Source organism: Desmodus rotundus, chromosome 1, assembly GCF_022682495.2.
Source record: "Desmodus rotundus isolate HL8 chromosome 1, HLdesRot8A.1, whole genome shotgun sequence".
NCBI lineage: Eukaryota > Metazoa > Chordata > Mammalia > Chiroptera > Phyllostomidae > Desmodus > Desmodus rotundus.
The window spans coordinates 56,842,566-56,863,941 of NC_071387.1; the positions used below are offsets into that span (position 1 = coordinate 56,842,566).

General features: G+C 43.1%; 1 protein-coding gene and 1 long non-coding RNA gene across 17 annotated transcripts in view; one reads left to right on the forward strand and one right to left on the reverse strand.

Annotated features, from left to right (window-relative positions):
* The window catches only part of PTPRD (protein tyrosine phosphatase receptor type D), a 517,292-nt gene extending 515,783 nt beyond the window's left edge, over positions 1-1,509 (reverse strand). For 7 of the 16 annotated variants that reach the window (XM_053924470.2, XM_053924455.2, XM_053924453.2 and 4 more), the window contains exon 1: positions 526-1,507. The gene's annotated coding sequence lies outside the window, so the exon portion shown is untranslated. Of the gene's footprint in view, positions 1-525 lie in introns of all 16 variants that reach the window. The other 9 variants (XM_053924474.2, XM_053924452.2, XM_053924459.2 and 6 more) reach the window with 4 other exon arrangements.
* On the forward strand, positions 681-16,219 carry LOC139440935 (uncharacterized). The gene is made up of 3 exons (XR_011651267.1): positions 681-769; positions 10,160-10,220; positions 15,956-16,219. It is a non-coding gene; the product is annotated as an uncharacterized lncRNA (long non-coding RNA).
* Positions 16,220-21,376: the final 5,157 nt, after the last annotated feature.

The following is a 21,376-nucleotide window of genomic DNA, read 5'->3' on the forward strand; positions in this document are numbered from 1 at the left end:
ACAACCCCCCTCCTGCATGGCTGCCGCGCAGATTTTGATTCCTGCTATTTCTCCTTCTCCCCATTAGTTCAGAGGAAAGAAAGAAAAAGAAATCGCCCCCTCACCGTAACCAGCCCTCCTTAAACCAGTCATCATCGCAACGTAATACAAATGCGGTGGCAGAATTCCTGGGGAGGGTCTGAATTGCCCCACCGCTCCACCATTTCCCCAATACTACGCCCACCCCAGGAGGAGAGCGCGGCGTCTCACAAATGCACCCAAACACCTTCAATCTCTTAGAATTGCCACTCTCCCCGGTCTGAGGTTTTAGGCGAGAAGCGAACCGTGCAGGGGAGGACCTCTGCCCAAGGAGGTTGAGAGGAGCAAACTGTGCGCGCTTCGGCGCCGGGGCGCCGGGCTTACGGGCGCGGGAGAGTGCAGCTCCGCGGGGAGACGCGGGGGCGGCCGGAGCCGGCTCCGGGCAAGCCCTGGGAGCGAAATAGGGAGCGCTCGGTGGGGAGGAACAGGTCAGCTTGCGGGACTCACCTGGTCATGTTGGCGCCGGGCAGCCACCACCGTCTCCCGAGCAGCCAGCAGTACTTTGCTCCAGCGCCTTTGCGCCCCGCCACGGCCGCGCAGCCCGCGCCTGCCCAAGGCACCGCCTCCGGGCGCCCAATTTAATCCTGAGGAGCGGCGGCCGCTGCCGCGGGAGCCCCCTTGTTCTCTGCCGCCTCCCGGCCCTCGTGCGGCCAGCCCAGTCCAGAGCGAGGAAGTGGAGGAGAGTCAGCAAGTGAGTCCAAAAATCCCGAAATCCAGCATCCAAAGGAGCGCGTCCCCCGCCCTCCCTCCACCCCTACTCCCTTCTCCTCGCCTCCGCCTCCTCTTCCCGGGCCGTCCTCCTGGCCCTACAGAGCCCTCGGCTTCCGCGGCGTTTTCTCCTCCTCCCGCTCCTCCCGCTCGCCCTGCGCTCGCTTCTCGGTCGCCGCCGCCCGCCGCTGTGTGTCTCCTCTCCCTCCTCCTGCTGTTCTTCCTCCTCCTCACGCTCCTCGTTGCTCCACCGCTCGCGGCTGGGGGGTCCGGGGCAGCGTCTCCTCTCCTCCCTCCGCCTCTCCTTTGCTCCTTCCTGCTGCTGCTGCTGCTTTTAAAGAGGAGTCTTTGGCCACAAATAGCAACTCGGCTGCCCCCCTCAGCGCCTTCCTCCCCTTCTCTTCTTCCCCCCAAAAGTGAAGCGCAAGCCAGAGGTAACCAGAAACTGAGGCTGGCGAAGGATGGGGAGGGGAGGCGGGGAGAGGGGGTGAGGCGACGCCTGCAGACCGGCCTGGGCAGAGTCAAGGGCCAGGAGGTGGGATGGCCAGTCCAGCCCTGTTCTTGGACCTGGCGTGAACCTGGTGGTTATGGTTGGAGGCCAGGTAGTTTGTTGGGGAAATTAAATGAAAAAGCTTAGTAAAGTGACTGGAACAGCTTCTCTCTTTGTTTCCTTTTCTAAAATCCTTATAACGTGCTGGGGATCCCACGGAATCGTGGTGCCCCAGCGCTGAGGGATTGTGTGTGCGCGTCGCCAGCTGGAGAGTGTGAGTGTGGGTGCGCCGCCAGGACGCGGGCAGAGCCAGGCCCGCTGCACCCGCCAGCGAATCCCTGAGTCTCCTGAGTCTCGACCACTGACCCAATGAAAGGTCCAGAAATCTGGGCGAAGGAGGGACAGGCGGACTGGGCAAAGAAGGCGCACCACCCTCCCTCCTCCTCCTCTACGTCTCCCTCTCTCTCTCTCCTCTCCTCTCTTCTCTTTCTCTTTCTCTCTCTCTTTCAGGAGGGGGGAGGGGGCGGGGTGACGTCACTCCCCAACATCCATCCGCCAGTCCAGAAAAGACCCTCTTTAACAAATTCACTCATCTCCTTAGAGATGCACACCCGGGCGCTTCCTGCTCTGCGTCCTGGCACATGGCAGGAAAAAATGCTGGTCGCGCCCCCTTTCAAGCAGTTGTAATAATAAAGGAGCGCGCCTTGATGAGACAGTTTGTGTCCACCTCACTTCACCTTGGCAGTCTCATTTGAGGATGCTTGTGGGATCTACTTTGGAGTCAGAGAGTAAGAAAGAGAGTATGGAATCAGTCTTGAAGTGATACTCTCACTTTGCGTCCATGCTACTTGCTTTTCTGATCTTGGAAATGCAGTGATCCCTGCCTTTTCTGAAGGACACCATGAAACCAACCGTCTCCCTAGACAAGCACCCAGTTGTTGGGCTACACAAGCGCCACCCTTAGAACACACTGTGTGGACTGCTAGCTAAGAGGGAAATTTTAACCTTCACTCCTCCTGGGATCTCTAGTATGTGTACAAAGTTAGAAACTAGCGGGAAGCCACCATTGGCAATTTATTGGCCTACCAAAATTTTATTATAAATTTGGTCAAAAAGGTTAAATAAAGTAAAGGCAGGGCCTCCAGCCACTTCCCTCGCTTAGTCTGTGCCCAGGCCAGTACATACACACAACACTTACTCCGACAGGCCGGAGGATGTGTTTGACAGGGCAAAGGTAAGCAGACTGCCTTCGATTCAGCCTCATGAGCCAGCATCCTGACTGTTGTTTCAGGCTGCCCATTCGTTTCCACCCTCGGCATGCTGTGCGCCTGAGAGGCACTGAAGGATTGTTCAGTAATCCTCTGCCCGCTCTGTGCTCCAGAGATAAGTCCCAGAGTTTTGAAAGGAGTCTTGCTAAATGCAGGTTAGTTTTCCAACAGTTTGAGGGGAGGTGGGGAAGATCATCATGGCATGACTCTTCCTTGGTCTCCAGACTTTTTTATGACAGGAGGAATCGCAAGGCCGAGCCGGTACACTGGACACCTGCCCCCTGTGCCCTACAGATGGATCCAGAAGTCTGAGCATCCACACGGGGATTCTCACTCAAGGTGTAAACACTCATTTGGCTTTCTCGTTGCCATGTCTTCCCCCATAAACTGATGAGTCTCATTTTCCTCTTGCAAAGTTGGATACTAGAGGAACAAACAAAAGTTTTTAAAACACTAGTATTCCTCTGCTGCTGCTTTTGGTAGACAGGCACACATACCTCTGTCTAATTTAAGAAGATCTGACCAGATCTGACTTTTATTTTAAAAGATCCCAGCTGGGACATCTGACTGCTACCCGATGTACATAGACATGACAGTGTACCCAACTGGCAGCAGGTTAAACTAGCTGGGGAACTTAGTGATCATCTTTACCAAGGTGAGCAACAAGCAGGTGGGAATAAATCAGAGGAGACAGAGGACAGTACAAGTAAGTGACACAAGCCCAAAGACCCAACTTTCCTGACACCATGAGGTCCTAGATGGCTCTGCCCCACTGCAAGCAAACATTTCAGAGGAGGAATTAGGGGTGGGAGGAGGTGGACAGAGAGGCTGCGCTATTCTTGTGCAAAAGAGGGCTTGCCCTGGCTGGTGTGGCTCAGGGGATGGAGCACTGACCTGCAAACCAAAGGGTCACTGGTTTGATTCCCAGTCAGGGTACATGCCTGGGTTGCAGGCCAGGTCCCCATTAGAGGGCATGCAAGAGGCAACCACACATTGATGTTTCTCTCCCTCCCTCCCTTCCCCTCTCTCTAAAAATAAAATGTTAAAAAAAAAAGAAAAAGTAAAACTTAAAAAAAAAAGAGGGCTATACTGCTGAAGAAGAGGAGACAGGAAAAAGAGAGGAGCTGAACTTTCTCTGCATCTCTGAGCAGAGGGGGCAATGAGACTGCAGCCCGATGTACATGTATTAACACTAATTCAGAACTGGTTTGTAATAAAACAGCACCCTGTGGCTTCGAATATACCCCCGAGTTATGCCATTTGGAGATTTGAAGTCAAAGAGTATCAGAAGTGGGCTAGTCATCTGTTGACATCACTCCATTTTACAAGGAGGAAAACTTAGTCACTGAGAGATTAAGGTAACCCAAAATTTGGTGATAGAAGCAGAAAAAAACCCTAGATATCATAACCCAAGGTCCCTCTCCCCCTAACTCTCTTCCAGTTCTAGATCAAAAAGTTGATTTATTTTCCGTTTATCAATGAGCAATAAATGCAGGGTATTTTAAGACTATAAATACTTACACGAAAGAAAATAAATGGGACTAGACATTCTCTTAGTTCCTTTCCAGCTCTAACATTCTGTGATGAATAGCACACCGGAGCTTTGCTACAGCACAACCCCCTCTAGTGCATAATTCAGCATATGATGAGTATGAGTCTATTCTGGACCCCATCCAAGAGAGTTAGTTCCTAGAAGTATTCAGAAGATTTTATTCTCGTCTATCAGGAAGCATCCTAAAAAGAGACTAAAAATAATCATAATGACAATAATAGTAATCATATGTTATGCTTGTATTATGTACTATAAACATCATGTTGTTTCAGTGTTTTCAAAAGGCACCTTTGGTGGGTCAGGAATCTAGGGGGTCATGACTAGGTTTTCCAGCAAAAGAAATGAAAGCAGGAAGGGAAAGAAAGAAGAGTGTCTTCTATGGACTAAGCACTGGTTGATGAAACATGTTTCAATTGTGAAGTTAGTGATTAAAGGAAAGTTTCACAGTCACTGACTCACCTCCAATCCTAACAACTGCCCAGCTACAAAAGTATTATTAGATCCATTGCATAAGTGAGGAAGCAGGAACAGAGGGAGTACGTTATTTCAGCAAGCTGACATAGCTATTAAGTGGCCAAGCTAGAATTTTGCACCTATATCTGTTTAACTTCAAATCTTGTGTTTTTACTTCTATTCTAATTATGAATTATTAACTAAGCCATTGAGTAACTGTTGCTGATCACATTTTCTTTCGGAGGGCTACAGTTTGCATTAAATGAAGTTCAATGGAAAAACACAACATCGGTTCAAGCGACGTGGTCTGAAGACAGCGAATAGCTTAGTAAGAGTCAGAAATGAATATCTGAGACCTCTTCTGTAGGTGCTAATATGCTTCACTAATTTGCTGGTAAATGCACAAATAGAATAATAATAGATAATTATACTCAAATGACTTAAATATCAATCTCTATAGGTGGTATCATGTTTTCTCGAGAAAGGTTTTTAAATTTAATTCATACAGCAGTTCTCAGTAGCCTACTGCTTGTCCCAACACAGAACTGGTACATGAGAAAGATTCTTAAAAATACACACATGTATATACATAAAACAGTCCCTAAACTGAACAATAGTTTAACTGATTTGGGAACACAAGATACACATATAAAGTAACCGTACTACACTATAGTCCCACCTAAATTGTGAAGAAGGAAGCCGATAACTTGGGCTCTGTGCCGATTTTTTGACTTGGTCCCATAAACCCTACAGTACCATGGCAAGTTTAGGAGCTGTTTTCCTATCCTTCAGATTTGAAAGCTCAAACATGGGACTAAGAGGTGACTGACATTGTCTAATCCTGGTCTTTCTGATTCCACTACCCAAAGTCTCTTTGCAAACAAGTGGGTTTCTCGTAGAAAAGCAGATGGTTACAGATTTTGAGACACACTATGCAAACATGTGCACTTTCCTTAATTTGAAAGAAGTGCACTTTCTTTTTCTACAGGGTAGCATTTCTTGTTGCTGTGGGACAGCACTGTTATCTTAAAGAAAAAAAATCCACATCTCCCTCTAAAAAGGGGCCCGGAAAAGCCACGCTCTCTACCCTGAGTGTTCAGTTCGGCTGCTGCCTCTCACCCTCACCTGCAGTGTGTAGAGGACGTTATGGAACGGTGCTATTTTCCATTGGCTCTGCTACTGGAGATTACAGCATGCGACTGTGACAAATGGATATTCCCATTAAGTTCTTTAGTAGAGTGGGACATTCCATTAACCATTGGCACTATCCCAACCAAGTGAAACATTGGGTCATTTTTTTTCTTATGAGCAAAAAGTAAGGGAGAAAACAAAGGATATACTCTAATTACCTTTCCTATTTTTTTTGTAGCATGCATTATGCTAGCCGTATATTACAATTATTTATAATTAATATATGACAAGCTGTCAGCTAAAATTTAACAGGCGATTTTTCAAGAAGTCCCATTAATTCATACATTAAGCAGTGGGTTTTCAATACTTCCTAACAACAAAAGTGTTTGTTGGTTTGCTGTTTTAAACGCATTGTGTTTCAGTGTTCAGAGGCCGCCTATCTTTATAGATTTGCAGCATCTTTTAAAAATATAAAGATTGCTAACAGAAATGGGTGCTTTGTTAGTGATATAAGAAATAAGCATATTTTTGTCACTTTAACCTTTAAATGCTAATGTTTTCACTGAGGAAACTAATTTGCTAGTGTTTATTTTTGAGTTTTAAACTTTGATGATTTTTTATACAGCTTTTAAATGATGTCTTGGGTGGAAAGGCAAAGCCGAATGGAGAGGAAAGCAATTGCAGTTACTTATGTCCCATTTACTCTTTGTACCTTACCCTAGAGAATTTTGAAGTAAATGAATATTTTAAAATACAGAAAAAGATTAAGAAGTCACCAGAAAGCTAGTAATTAATCACTCAATAGAGGGGAAGTCTACGGAGACCAAAAACTGATGAAGCAACCTCTGTTTTGCTGAATGGCACAAGAATGGAGACATGATGGAAATGAAGCACAGGTCGTTCTTGGGAGGGGTATCAAGATCCTTTAGTAGGAAAAAGCATGCTTTCAGTACCTATAGAATGGCAGTGTCATGGGACGCAACCAGAAATGAAGTTTAAACTCCTATTTTCTTATTGGTTCCATGGCCAACCAAAGTTTGCACAGTCATTCCCCTCTTATCCACAAGGATATGTCCCAAGACCCTCTCATTAGATGCCTGAAACCACAGATAATACTGACCCCTGTATATACCATGTTTTTTTCTATACATCCATATATTTTCCCTTCAGGGAAGCCTTTTATGGCTTCCTTTGGGCATATCCAAATCACCAGCATGACTACGCTAGAGCTTTGGGGTGATTATTAAGGGGCCACTTTGAACACAAACACTGCAATGCTGCCACAGTTGACCTGATGAGCAGGACGGCTCCATGACTAACGGCAGGGCTATACAGAGTGGACACACTGGACAAAGGGACGAGTCCTGGCCCAGGCAGGTCGGAGCAAGAAGGGGCAGGATTTCATCAGGATACTCACAATGGCACATTCACGTATGAATTGCTTATTTCTGAAATTTTCCATTTAATATTTTTAGACCAGAGTTGACCATGAGTAACTGAAACTGTGGAAAGCAAAACTTTGGATTAGGAAGAACTACTGCATCATTTAAGAGAATGATAGAAAGGTAAAGCCTTGCTTAAAATTTCCTTTGTGAAAGGCTGGCTGTTATCTTTCCAGAAAGACTAGGACATGCCGCAGGATGTTAATGACTCAGGATCAGCTACCGTAGAGGGTGCCGAATGTCCTTCATGAAAGAGTGTGCTTCGAGATTCAATAGTTAGGAAGGGAGAAAAGGGGGGAATAGAAAGAAGGAAAACAAAAGCAGGACAAAAAGTGAGTAAGACATCTGTGCCCATCAACTAAGTTCTATTTTCACATTTTTAGCAAGGAAGTCATACAGAGTCACGAAATCATTTTTAAAGGGTCTTTCAAATAGGGTTTCAGAAGATGATTTTTAGAAACTCATTCAGAAGCAAAATGCCAAGAAAACAAGTTGATTTTCATATAACAGGGAGTATATCTCTTCACAAAGTCTGGGGATTATGAATGACCAGTGACATACGGGTTCTTTTATCCTGAACCGCGACCTCAGTTATGAGACTTCGGCCTGCTTCCCAGAGGCAGCAATGCCTCCGAGCATCACTGTGGAAGCTTTCATCCACGTCAAGAAACAGTTTCCACACAGTGAACGAAGCAAAGACATCAGGAATGCTATTTTTCAGCCATTTTTTGAACATTTCCCTATCTTTGTCTTCTATACTTATTTTCAATTATATCACTTAACAATGTCTACTGAGTGTACATACTTAGTGCAATCCTCTCTCTCAGGTATTTGAGAGCAGTTTTATGTCTGGTTGGAGCCAAAAGCTCTTACAGTGCTTTGGGTGCTACGGGTACTCCATAAATATTTAAGGAAGTAAGGGAAGGGACAGATGGAGATAGGAACAGAGAACGTGGAAATGAATTGATTGTAAATTGCCCTTTTTATGTGAAATATCACTTTCTTTACAAAGATTTCTACAATCTCCCAAGTAGAATAAATTTGCCCTGCCTCTGGTCTCACATTCTTTTTTTTTTTTTCCTTCTTCTTATTTCCTAGCCTTTGTGCTTTATGGTGTACAGGGTGGGGCAAAAGTATACATATGTTTACAGTTGTAGGTGAAACAGCTTATTTTTGTATTAATATTTATTCATTATTGTGTTATTTTCTAGACAAACAACTGTAAACCTACTTTTTGTCCCCCCCCCACCCCGGTATATTGCACCCTGTTAAGCTCTGGGCATCTCCACACTTTTCGTATCACTCTCAGCAAGCACCGAACCTGGACTCTCAGCAAATCTCTGAAAGATTTCTGCCGAATGGTTGTCAACAATGGATGGTAACATGGACTCGGATACCACTGTAGCTATTCAGATGTCACTTTAATATTCCCTCTTATTGGGCCAAAGCTGAAAGGTACAGTGACCTAGAGTTTGGTCAGAACTAGGCCTCACTAGTGAAAACACAACAAAATGTCCCAGACAAGAAACAGTAGTAAAATCTGAACATGAGTAGATGGATTAGTAGTTCCACAGAATTCTTAATGAGAGTAATTAAAAAACTTCTGTGTTTTCCTACAAGAAGTCAAAATAATTGATCAGTTTAGTAGAAAATAATCCTTCATACTTCTGACTGGTACTGAAGTTTTCATTTTTCGCTAGGCATTCACTAAGGTGGACATTTGTCTCTAAACATTTTTTCTTTATGGTCATGTATTATTCCAAATCATCCTCATTTTTAAAGTTCATTGGCTATATCTCCAAAAGGACTAGTAACACCGAATAGGTCCAGCAAAAATTTTGAGGGGCAAAACAAACTATTCTTTCCCTTAAGTATGATTACTTTAAACAGTCTGTTCAAGTCAGTGATTATTTTATAAATGTAGAACCACAAATCTTTCTTAGTTTTTAAAATCTGTTTCTAATTCTTTAACATCATAGTTTTTCTTCCTTTTTTACCACTAAAAGCCCATCTTTGCAATACAAATGTCTCTACTGTTCTTTGTACCAATACAATAGTATTTTTCATATATTCTTCTACTTCCAATCTTTTTCTGATTGGCCCCAATCCATTCACCTCTGTGCCCAATTAGCTCTAATAAAGCACAGGTTAGATTATTAATTTCCATATTGAAAAAACTCAGTAGTTTGTGATTACCGACCAAATTGAGCATAAACATCCCACCAGCATTCAATGCTCGCCACGAATGGGATGGTGCCGGACCCCATTTTCCACTCTCCATTTGCACCTCTTTACTACCAATGCCCTGAACTCCAGTCCATTGCATGACTGTGCATTTCCCTTACCCAGCTGGAAGGTTTTCCTATGATCAACTATTTGTTGAATTCCACCCATTCTTTAAGGATCATCTCATTAAATAATTGTTTTTCTTCCAATTCTTCTACCTAGATATGAGCTTCCTTTGTAATATCTGATTCTTCAAATCTCTCTTATGCTAAATAAACATTCTACTGTTGAAGGATGAAAGATGACAGAACGCATTCACTGCCAAGATGCATTCCATAGCTAATTTTATTGGTATCGATCCACGTGCTACGAATATGAGGATGCACTGGCTCGAGTCAGTAGGAAATTAGGCAGATGTATGTGTAATCACACCTTGAAAGATTTTGTGTCCCGTGACTATGTTTGGAAAAAGAACAAAGGAATTCCGAAGATTCTATGTTAAGACCTATATGAAGAGCAACAGACAGTGGAAGCTTTTAGCAATTTTCTTTTTCCTGCCTTCCTTCCTTCCTTCCTTCCTGCCTTCCTGCCTTCCTGCCTTCCTTCACAGCTATGCTCATTACCCATGAAAGGAGATGAGCCAACCTAGGACTATTAACAATCTTTGCCTCCAGGTAGCACAAAGTCAGATCAAGCCAGGAAGCTGTTTTTCCCTGCCTTTCCTTTTGCAAAGGATCCAGTGGTCAGACATCTAGAAGCAGTCCTGAAAATGACATTTGGCACCGTGATTTTACTTTTGTCCCTACTGCAGGGGCCCTCCTGCCTGGCATGTCTCAGACTCTAGGAAATATCTTACCTTGTACCAAGTGGAGGTAAGAAGGAACAGGGTACCTACTTTATTGTTCCTTTCCATTCCGCATGCCCCCCACCACCTCCCCGCCCCCCCCCCCCCCCCGCAATAGGCTATGTTCTAAGAACATGGATGTCAAACTGCTCACTTCAGCCAGTTCTATGCTGGGTAAAGTAGAAGTGAGAAATGAGAGCAAAGGCTGAAAGCTATAATAGTTTTATGTGATTTAATCCTTCCTGAGCCATCTATAACACACCTGCCTTTTATTAAAGTTATATTTATAGTTGTTTTTCTCATTCCTTCCCTGTGCCTCTGCCATAGGCCAAGCCCCATATATGTTTCCAAATTGCAAGATTATAAAATCTTTAAGAGAAAGACTGGGTCTTAATCTTCTGTGTGTCTCTTGTATGCCTGCAGAATCTCCTGTACAAAGAGTTCATGAGATAATTTGGTTTAACTGGATTTTTTGGATGTCTAGAGATTTCTTTGAAAATAATGGGAACTGTATATGGCACAAGCACATCCCAGTTTTCCTGGTTTAATATATTCTATCATATTGTCCCCAGGGAGCATACTTGCATTCATCAGATCGGGCATCCAAATATTGGACCACTGAACCCGTATAACAGTGGCTCGCAACCCTGGAAAACTTGTAAAATATATGCCCAGAGCCCACTCATATGGACTGAATTGGATTCTGTGGGAGTGGAGCTCTAGCATAGTTTTTATAAAGCTTCCCAATGATTCAAATGTTTAGCCAAACTGGAGTCACCTTGCTTTATAGCTCTAAGGAAACACAATTTGAAAATCACTAGACTAGATTATTTCTAAAATATTTTTGGACTCTAGCGTTCTTTGTGCAAGTCATCTTATTTATGTTAAAAAATAATGACTTTTGACTGGATTTCATTTTTAAGTAGTAACTAATACATGAAATGCAGCCCAAATTTCGTGTACCAGCATGGTGTTTTTAGCGTTTCTTTCTACTTGATTTTCACGTATGCCCATTCATCCCAGGGCTCATGCAGTCAGGCCTCTACTGTGAGCCAGCTGTGCACGCATAAGTCATTCAAAGAATGTGTGCTCTGAGCAAGGCGCACATACTAAGGGAAACCCTTCCACCCAAACACAGCAGAAACATCCCCTAATTACCTGCATGCCCTGCAGTACAATTAAAAAAGGAAGCAATGCCCGCAAAGCAGCCTACATTCCAGCCGCCCATTCCCAAATAAATCTGCAACTCAAAGAAAGAAAGAAAGAATCAGGAAGATTCAGCGGGTCCCCTCTTTGGTAACGGTTTGGAATGAAGTTTTAATCCCAGTGTGTTATCTACAGTGTTAAATCAGGAACTACAAAATGACCACTCCTGGGAGAGAAAGATGTGCTCACAAGTTTTTGCTTAAGGAATTCAGTTTCTTGGTGAAGTCTAATAGTAGAAAACTGTCAAGTATGCAAACTACACAACTATAGAAGACTTCTTTTGTTTCTCTCAGAGTTCTTAGCACATTATCTAACAAACACAAGGAACACTGTCCAGGCCATATTAGTTCAATATTAGCATGTATGTGTCACTCTGCAGTTCACAGAGTACTTTAAGAGACCCATCTCTTTCAAGACTTCTAAAAGTTTTGTGGGTAGTACAACGGCCGTTTTATAGACGTACCAGACCCTAGATGCTGTGTGTGAGAACCTCTGGCCTAGTTCCTCGGAGTCAGAATTTTTGCAAGCTTTTCAGGTAATGCTGAAAACCGCCGTGATAACTCAATTCACATTTATTGCTTTGTTTGTAGTGTTCCTAGGAAAATAACCTAGTACAGCTGAGCAGAGTCTAGCATTTCTTAAGAGGCTAGCTGCCTTTCACTAGGATTTGCTTTTTTCTTCCATACTTTTTAAAAGGGGGGAAAAAAGATTCACAGGTGGCACTATTTTACCTAAATCTACAAGCTTTTAAATTCTGCTCTGCACAGCTGGCTTATTCCAACAGTTGTCTTTGCTTTGAAGGAAGCTCCTAGCTTCTGGCATTAGTGGGGCCGGTTGGGGGGCGGGGCAGCTTGAATCCTACCAGCTTTCCTTCTGGCCATAACTGAGGTCTTAACAGCCTGCAGAGACCACAGGCCTCCTTCAGCAGGCAGCAGCAATTACATGAATTTACTGGACATCATAGAGGAACCCCACAGCCTTCTGGGACATTTCAGTGGGATTCAGCATCCTCTTTGGGAGCCTACCAGTTCTAGCTGTTATACTCAGGAAGAGACTCTGCCGTGAGCTATTTGCATTGCTTTGTGTCTTTCTCCATCAGTATGAAAAAAAGCCTTAAAAGTAAAAGATATGCTCTCAGTTACCCCTTCACCCAAAAATTACATTAAAACATCATAATAGCTACCTTGTAGAACTCAACTCATGTAGAACTTGGGGGGGGGGAGTCAAATAGACCCCTCTATAAAATCTTTAGAATAAAACTGTGGATTTCAAGGAAGCAGACAATGTTATTTTTTACCTTATAATTACTCCTAATCCATGCAGAGACTGGAGAGGAGAGGATTTTGATTTAATGTCTGGAGTGAAATACAATTGACTGGAAACAAAGAAGCGAGGGGGAAACACCCTAAGAAATTAAAGGAAAAGAAAGTGTGTGTCAACCACCCCAATCTTCTTGATTCTCAGACTTTCCAAATTCTTTTGGCTTACCACCCCAACCTCAGTCATACCCTCTTATTGAACAACCCTCCAACGATTCTGGTTACAGTTTCTGGGAAATTTGTTGTCTGTCAAAAGATGAGAGGTTTCAGAGAGTTTGGCATTTTCCCTCTTGGGCAGTAGAAAGCCACAGGGGTTACAAGGCACTTCCCTCCCCCATTCCCTCCCTCTGCAGTTCAACATGCATCAGGTGCTGGACCTTTGACCTTAAAAAAAAAAAAAAAAGACATTCCAAGGAGGGCAGGGAGTGGAGTGGATACACCCAGATCACCTGACATAAATGACCACTCTAGTGGCTCAGAACTTCACCCTCTGTGCAGAGAGGGCCTCAAAGTGAAAGAGATGCTGAGGAGAAAAAAGACGTGGCAGTTTGCTGTGTCTCTGTTCAAGCAGAAGGGTAGGAAAGCTTATGCCTTTTAGTTCCTGCCTGCTAAGAAGAGGAGGCAGCCGGCGGCGGCAGCAGTCCGAGTTGAGACCAGTAGGTTCCTCCTCCTTTCCCTCTGTTTCATCTTGTACACGCTAAACTCCCAAATAAGTGCGCATGTCGCTAGGTTCCTAATTAGAGTGTTGGCAATGCCTGCTCCCTTGCTTTCAATTCCATTTATACAATGTTCCCATCACTCTTTTGAAAAGCCCTGGGAACATGTTCAAAACATACAACCCAAACAAATAAACTGCGTAACCTAAGCCAAACCCACCAAAAACTGGACACCCCGTACCAATTTGGAAAGCCTCCCCGAGAGGTGACTTAATTGCAATTACAGTCTCCTAATCAAAGGTAACAGAGCTGAAAATGGAAAGTTTTTATGTAAGCACCTCATCACCAAATCAGCTACTTAAGATTCAATGGAGTAAATTTCATCTTGAGTGATGTCCTTAGAAAGCAAACCATGTAGGAAGGAGTTGGGTCCCTATGGGGAGCTTTAGGGTAGGGTTAAACTTCCGCAGCATTTATTATTTGCAAATGCTGAGAAAGAGTTTATATTTAGAATTAAGTTACTGATCTATCCAGTGATTGACTTTTCATGGCCTTAGGACGTACCTTTGATAGCAAAATTCCTGTCTGTCATTTTCCCCTAAAGCTGACATGATCCCAGCAGTGGAAGCTGCGTGAATGAGGCCATGATAAGAGTAAAAACTTCACCAAAGGGAAGGACTCCAACGTAGAAGAAAAAAAAAATTGCAACAAATTATTTTTTTACTTTGTTATTGCAAAGCAAGAAAGAGCTCAACAAAATTCAAAAGTTGGTGTGGAATTTCTCCAACACAAAAGAGACAGAACTGCCCGGACGCACTGCTCAGAGCAGGAAGGAAATGAGAGTCTCCGGCTGGCACTTGGGGCTGGGGTGCCCTGGGAAGGAATATGTGCCCTGCAAGACCTCAACCGGCGGCGATGCGCTAGAGCGACAGTGAGGCCCTAACGTTCTTGCTTCGTTTCTCCGACAGAACAAACCCCTCTAAAGTCGGCTCAGAGCCCAAACAAAAAGGGAAAAGTTTATAACAAGTGGTACCACCTGTGCTTCTGTCTCTGCCTCGCCAAAACATTTCCTCTCCTGGGTATTCCAATGGCGGTGAGGGGTGAGGAGCGTGACAGCCAGCCTGTGAAGAGGAAGGCAGTTCCAACTTGGAGCCCACACGGTGAGCGGATTCTCTTCCTCTGTGCGGGAGGAGAGATCAGCAGGCTTGTCTCCTTCGCTCAGGATCCACGGCCTGTGATAGGATCTCCCATCCTCTATCAAAAAGGCTCTGTCTACAGGAAAACAAAGGCTCTTCTGCTCAGTGTTGTTCTCTCGCACGACTGCTTTTTCCTTTAACAGTGTTATAGTGTTACAGCCTTTGTAAAGCTCAGGGTTGTATGAGAAGCACAATAAAAAAAGCAGCTTTTTTATACAAGTTAGTATTTTGAACATAATTATATTTTTCTCAGTCTTCTTGATGAATGAGGACGTTTCGAACGAGGGGTCTGCACAAAGCGTGATGGAGTAGGAAAGAAAGAAAGGCCCATCACCCAGAATGTGACCTGCATTTATGTAAATCTTCTGGATACAAATTACTATTTTCCTTCACTTAAAAAAACCTATCATTCTTTCTTTTATTTATCTTTAATTTGCATGGAAACCATCCAGGGACTGTCCACATTTTTTGCAGAAAGAACACATTTTTCAGTACAGGAGGCAGCATTTGCCAGTACAGCAAGAAACCAGCCAAGTTGCTCTGGAGGAGTTAAGCAAGTACATTTCAATCAGGACTCAAACAATCCTTGGCAACCAATCAGAAAAACAAGTCATCGTTGCATTAAGGAAACCCTCAAATATGAGTGCTGTCGGTGGAAAAGAGAGATACTCACCAACAGAAAATGTTTACTTGAAGTGAGAATTATTTTACGGAAAGCACTGTGAGTTTTGGAATGCTTACAATCTGTTCGGATTGGTCACTGTGTACAATGTTACTGCAGCAATATGCCCGAAGACTTCTAATCTGTCTGCCTAGTGGAGCAGGTGGCGAGATCCTCCACTGAGCTGTTGGCTCCTGGAGGGCAGGGACCGGGTCTTATTTATCTTGTGTCCCGTGCACAGTATCCTGCTCCTCAAAGGTAGTCAATAAATATTGAATGAGAGAATCTTTATACACACGGCCACACTGCCTGATCCCCTGGCATAAAATATCTCCACCTCCATCAGCTCTGTCCTGTTGCCCTGGCTTTTTTCTCTTCTGAGTGATTATTGCCAGCTGTCGTGGTATATGTGGTTGGTTCTATTATGTGTTTATTATTTCTTTTCCCCAACCAGACTCTACGTTTCCTGAGGGTAGGGATTGAACGGGTTTGATTTCCTATATATCCCTACCCTAGTGCCTAGGACGGTGCCTGGCACCTAACAGGTCAGTTACAAATACGTGGTGACGTTTGAGTGAGTACATATGTGATGAGTGACTGGTATTCTCTGTCCCTCTGATCTTTTATTCTCACTTCACCGTATCTATTTCATCTTCATGAAGCCTGGAAATTATACTATGAACTTCAATAAATAGTAACAAAAGGACGTTTTCTTCATTGTATAGGTGGTTTTTTCAAAAGAATGGAAGGATCAGATCAGGTCTTGCTGGTCTCTGGCACATGCGTCTACCAATCTTCAGAGAAATGTAAGTCACAAGAGATACAGAAGCGAGGGAAGCAAGAAACAAAATGATCTCCTGGGGACCATCGGTGGTCGACTGCCTATGAACTGACAGGCCCGCACTTGGGAGCAATAAAACACGTTTGTGTCCATCTTCTAGACTCTGTGCGTGCACCTCATCATTAAAACATTACATGAGGTTCTTTATCGTCCTGGGCAGCGTCTTCATGTCTTTCAGACTTTGAGGGGCAAAACTACATCTTATCTAGATTTGAGTTCTCTTAATACACCACTTTTAATCTAGGGTAAAATTTTAATGATGTATGATAATATTTTGCCTCTTGGGCATCTCTGGACCGACCCCACATGGGAGAGAATCACAGTTCCGAACATTAATAATGTTCCCATTTTACAACCGCATTTAATGGCTGATAAAACCAGCGACTGGAGGTTCAGTGTTTCGCTGGCGTCTCACATGTGGTGGGGCATTCTAGTGAACATAAAGTCTTCAACTGCAGACTCCAGGTCTTATTCCTTCCTTTGCAAATCAACACAGAGCAGGACGTGTTTGTTCCTTGTAGATGCTCATCATGTGTGATGACAGTTAAACAGACTTTTTTTTTAATTCCTAATTTGGATATCACCACATGAATTGGGATAAATAGGAAAGTGGCCTAGGTGCCGAGATGGACTCCGATGACTGGGAAAGGTCTGTCAGTGTCCCTCCCACGATTGCCCTTTATTCCACTCCAGGCCTCCCCTGAGCACCTCCTAACTCTCCACCGTGATCCCAATCCCCTCAGGTACTTCTGGCAGCAACCCACTTGTTTGCCTTGCTCTCCTAATGAATGTTATCTCTCCCTTAATTTATCATAGTGGAAATTGCACTGGAGATGAGAGACCATAATCCCTAGCTCTGTTAATAGCCGTGTGTCATGAGGCATGTTGTAAAAGTCCCCAGAGTCCTCATTTCTTTATCTGTAAAAGAGATAATGACACTTACCAGTCTACCTAATCATAATGATATCCCACACTCTACATAAAATCATGTGCTTGAAACTTCCCGTCTCCTAGGAAATGTTTAATAAATGTCTAGGATACAATGTCTCAATGTTTGTGCTGATCTAAATTGGTGATTGTAATGAAACTTTCAAAACAGAAAAATGAAGGCCATTTTTTAGGGGATGGTGAGAGGATTCCTTCAGGTGGAGCAAGGGAGGCACGGGGAAGAAGTGGAAGATTTAGGGCCATGATGAAGAGTTTTCCCATGCTGTAGATACAACCATACATCGACACACTGAAGTCAGACACCCACTGATGAACTCAAGATACAAATAGAGGAGAAACCCCCCTGAAGGTTTGGGGGTTGATTAAATGAAAGAGCAGACTGCCAATCACTAAATATATTAAAATATACTATGATAATCTAATTGCTCATGTGTCTGGCCCTTTCCAGTAGTGATGAGAAAGCTCCCCGGGAGTTCTAGTACAATCACAATTAACGTCATTGAAGACTCCAGAATGAACTTAGGAACCCTTTACTTGGTTCTATCATGACACAGTTCATAATATTTCTAAGACGTGATGACCATTGACAAGCCTGTTTCAAGGCTAAGGTGAGCATCTCAATATGTGCTTTCAGAAATGTGCAGCAGGGACAGGGGGTTGACAGGTGTGAAATAAGCAAATCTAGTTGCATGGATGCTGATATATGTTATTATGTTTAACAGTAAGCATTACCTCATTTCCTTAGATAATGCTTAACACCTGTCATGTATCATGACTATAGTGTGATTAGAACAACAGGTTCTAGACTCAGAGTGGGCCGATATCCTGGCTCAGCCACTTACCGAGTAGCTTTGTGTATGTGCCTTAACCTCGCTGAGCTCCACTCTATTTGTAAAAACTAAACACAATTTTACAGTTGTTGTGAGACATGGGGAAGATGGGGGAGGGGGGCAGTCACAGATTTCTTATGATGCTGAGCCACCGAATTAGCTAATCCTGAAGTCCTATCCCTGGATTTCTTGTGAGATAAAGTGTCCTTATTGTTTAAGGAACATTTTTTGTTGGATTTCCTCTTACTTGGAGCTCACAGTTTCCTAAATAGCACGTTTCCTCTTTGCAATACTTCAATAAGTGGGCTTATTTCTGTAAGAGAACAGAGCACCAAACTGGCCTGATCTTGTGGCTTCTACCACCTTTGCTCTAATGTTCTCCACCAGGTTAACCTAAAGCAAGAGAAGCTGTGTGAGTGTGGCTGTATGAGTGTGCATGTGCGTGTGGCTATTTAAATAACAAAGATATGCTGAAAAATTCACTGAGACTAGTTTTATTAACAGTGAGCTCAAGGTATATATTGGGGAATAGTCTTCAACTAGATGAGTCGATGAAAAGCCCGTATTCTACGAAGCATCAGTTTACCTTTCTCTTTAACCTTTGGAAATAGACCAGAAACCTGCCCTTTTATGGGAAAACTCTCATGAGTCCTGAAAACTCCTTATGCCTCTAAACCTCTTTGGTAATGCCCAGGCACTCTAATATTACAGGATAATCACTTTGCTGCAATATCCTTAGAAGAATTTGGAGCTTTGTCATTTCCTTGTTAAAGGTTCCATTGCTCCTGGCAGAAACCTAGTCAGAAAGAATTCATTGGTTCATAATTCTAAGTTAATACAATCTGACCATTTAAATCTGGGAAATCTACTTGCAAAAATAACTCAGAACATTTGGTGTTTCTTAAGGACCGCAGGAAAGTTTTATTGAGTCACATGGTACCTTGAGCAAACAAAGATTAGTTTTAAATATTTGACTAAAAACTACAAGTATGTTTGCATGCATCTTTCAAAGTTACAAAGCTGAAGTTCATGGCCTGATATGTGGCCAAGGTAGATTGTGTTTTAAGTGTGTCCTTGAAGGTCCCTTTCCTTTACCACTTGCTTCACATTTTAAATAATTTGTATTAGCCACATTAGGTCAGGAAACAGCCTGGGCCTTGTTCCAAGAAGGCAAACGTGAATAACACAGGGTAATTTCTGTGTCGAAGTAATGGTTGACTAGAACGTCATGTAATCTACCTGAGTAGGTAAACATCTCGTTTTTAGCTGTTTCTAGAATTTCATGAGACGCTGACACCTGGAGACTTTTATGGTGGTAGTTTATCCTATTTTAAAGGATTTTAGACTGACAATAAGTTAGCTTATTATCTTAATATTTAAATAGACTTACATATTTTAACGAGCAAGTTCTCTTTTGTTATTTTGGTATTTTTGATGACTTTTTCCTGACAATAGGTCAAATTATAAAAATTCACATTTGCATCCACTGACAAAATGATAAAAGTTTATCAGGAAGAAAATGCAAAAGAACTTTCAGATTTCAGTTAAACTTGACATTTTTTCCCAGCAACATTTGCCAAGAATGATAACCCTCAGTGACACTATATTCACCATGGAGACGGGCCAATAGACAAAGTTTCCAGGGGTCATCATTTTGTCCTTTGCCCCTTTAGCATTTAAGCACTGCAAATAAGCATCTCCAACACTCCCCAGATAATTCAACTCCCGCTTCATAAACATGAAGCCCAGGAAGGGTGCTGGATGGAACGCGAGGCATCTACAGACCTAACTCTATGAAAGGGCTCCATATGATCTCTGAAAATGACATGGAAGGAGAGTCAAATCCCTTGTTTGTGGGGTAAATGGATGGGCAATGCCCTTCGAAGCTGTCCTGAGTGTTTCTGTTTTTTCTGGGTTGACAATAAATAAAAGTGCTGGGTGTGAGTGGGGTGTGAGTAGTGGCAAACAGGGCAATTGGGTCCAGGAGACTTGGCTGTGCACTTCATTGATCCGTTCCTTCAATCTCATTCAGATCTCCTTTCATTCATTTAGTCAAACACCTGCTAAGAGTCCACTGTGTCTCTGGCATTCTGCAAAACACTGAGGGTGAAATAATGAGCAAAAACGGACACAGTCTGGCCCCTGGTCCATTATCACGGAGCTCACCGTCGGCTCTGATGATTATTTTACCTTTGTACATCCCTTTATAATTACCATCCACCTCCCTACCCCAATTATGAGTAACAGACTTCTCAAACATTTCTCAGCCTTTTGAGGGAAGAATAGTATTTAATTTCAATGATTTAAAACAGATTCATACATCTTAGAGCTCCTGTGGATTTCTTTAATTTTGGCATGACAGCCTTCTAGCATTCAAGTTCGTTAGACTTTGATTCAACTTTACTCATAGAGACAGAGATGGAGAGAGGCTGGACCAGAACTGGAAGCCACGGCTCTGGTCATTCATTTTCAGAGACTGCTCCAAATGCCCCTCATGTGTCCAGATAAGTAAAATGTGTACTGAGAGAAGAGTCGTCCTTCTAAATCACAGAGGATGAGAAACCTATTGACAGAGAGTGAACCTTTCTGGTCTCACGGCTTAAGTAAGAATTTTCAAAGCAAATATTTTCAACCCTCCACTTGTAACACTGTTTACAGAGAAAATACACCCTGTGTTTGCTTTGGGGTCTGGAATGTAGTCTTCCAAATAAAGGCAGGGGGATTCCTGGGTGAAAAGACGGTCATTTTTCTTAGCCATATCCCTGAGCAACCCCAAGTATCTTCTGCCAGTAACACCTAGTGATATTTGGTATAAGCTGGGATAGTGGCCACATGGATTATCATTGAATAAACAGTACATGAATGGCAACTGTTTGAGAGGTGAGGGATTTTAGATCCACAAGCTGTCTTTTTTTCTGAGCGAGGCCTCAATACTCGGCCTGGCTCCCGCCCATTCAGTGTTATCGGTAGAAATCACCAGCATCCTGTTCTGTCTTTTCTCTTCATGAAGATGATGAGGCAGCACAGCATACAATCGACTTCTACTCACTGAATTTAATGTCATTATTTTTATTGCGCACAATTCTAACTGCTCAGGGCTAACTCTGTTTAATCTGAGCGTGAGTGCTGGGAGTAATGTCATTACTGCAAAGACAGAAACGCGGTCCACGCACCCTGCAATTCTCTGGCCCTCACCTCGTGACTGCGGTCCCTCGTCCTACAGCACTGACAAGAAGGGATTGTTTATGTAGATAGCAACCAATTCACGTGAACACAAAAAAGGGAATTAACATATTTTAATGTATTTTGTTTCATTAGCCTAAGATAATATTTCTAAGGGCATAATATACAAAAGGGATTAGCAACACACTGTCCTCCTCATTAAAAAAATGATGTAATTGTTTATTTCTTCTCTCTTTTACTTATTTTTTCAATAATAGTTATCAAGCACTTACTGTATACTAGGCATTGGGCTGCAGTGGAAAAGGCATCAAATGGATTCTCTGCTCTCATGTAGCTAAGAGTCT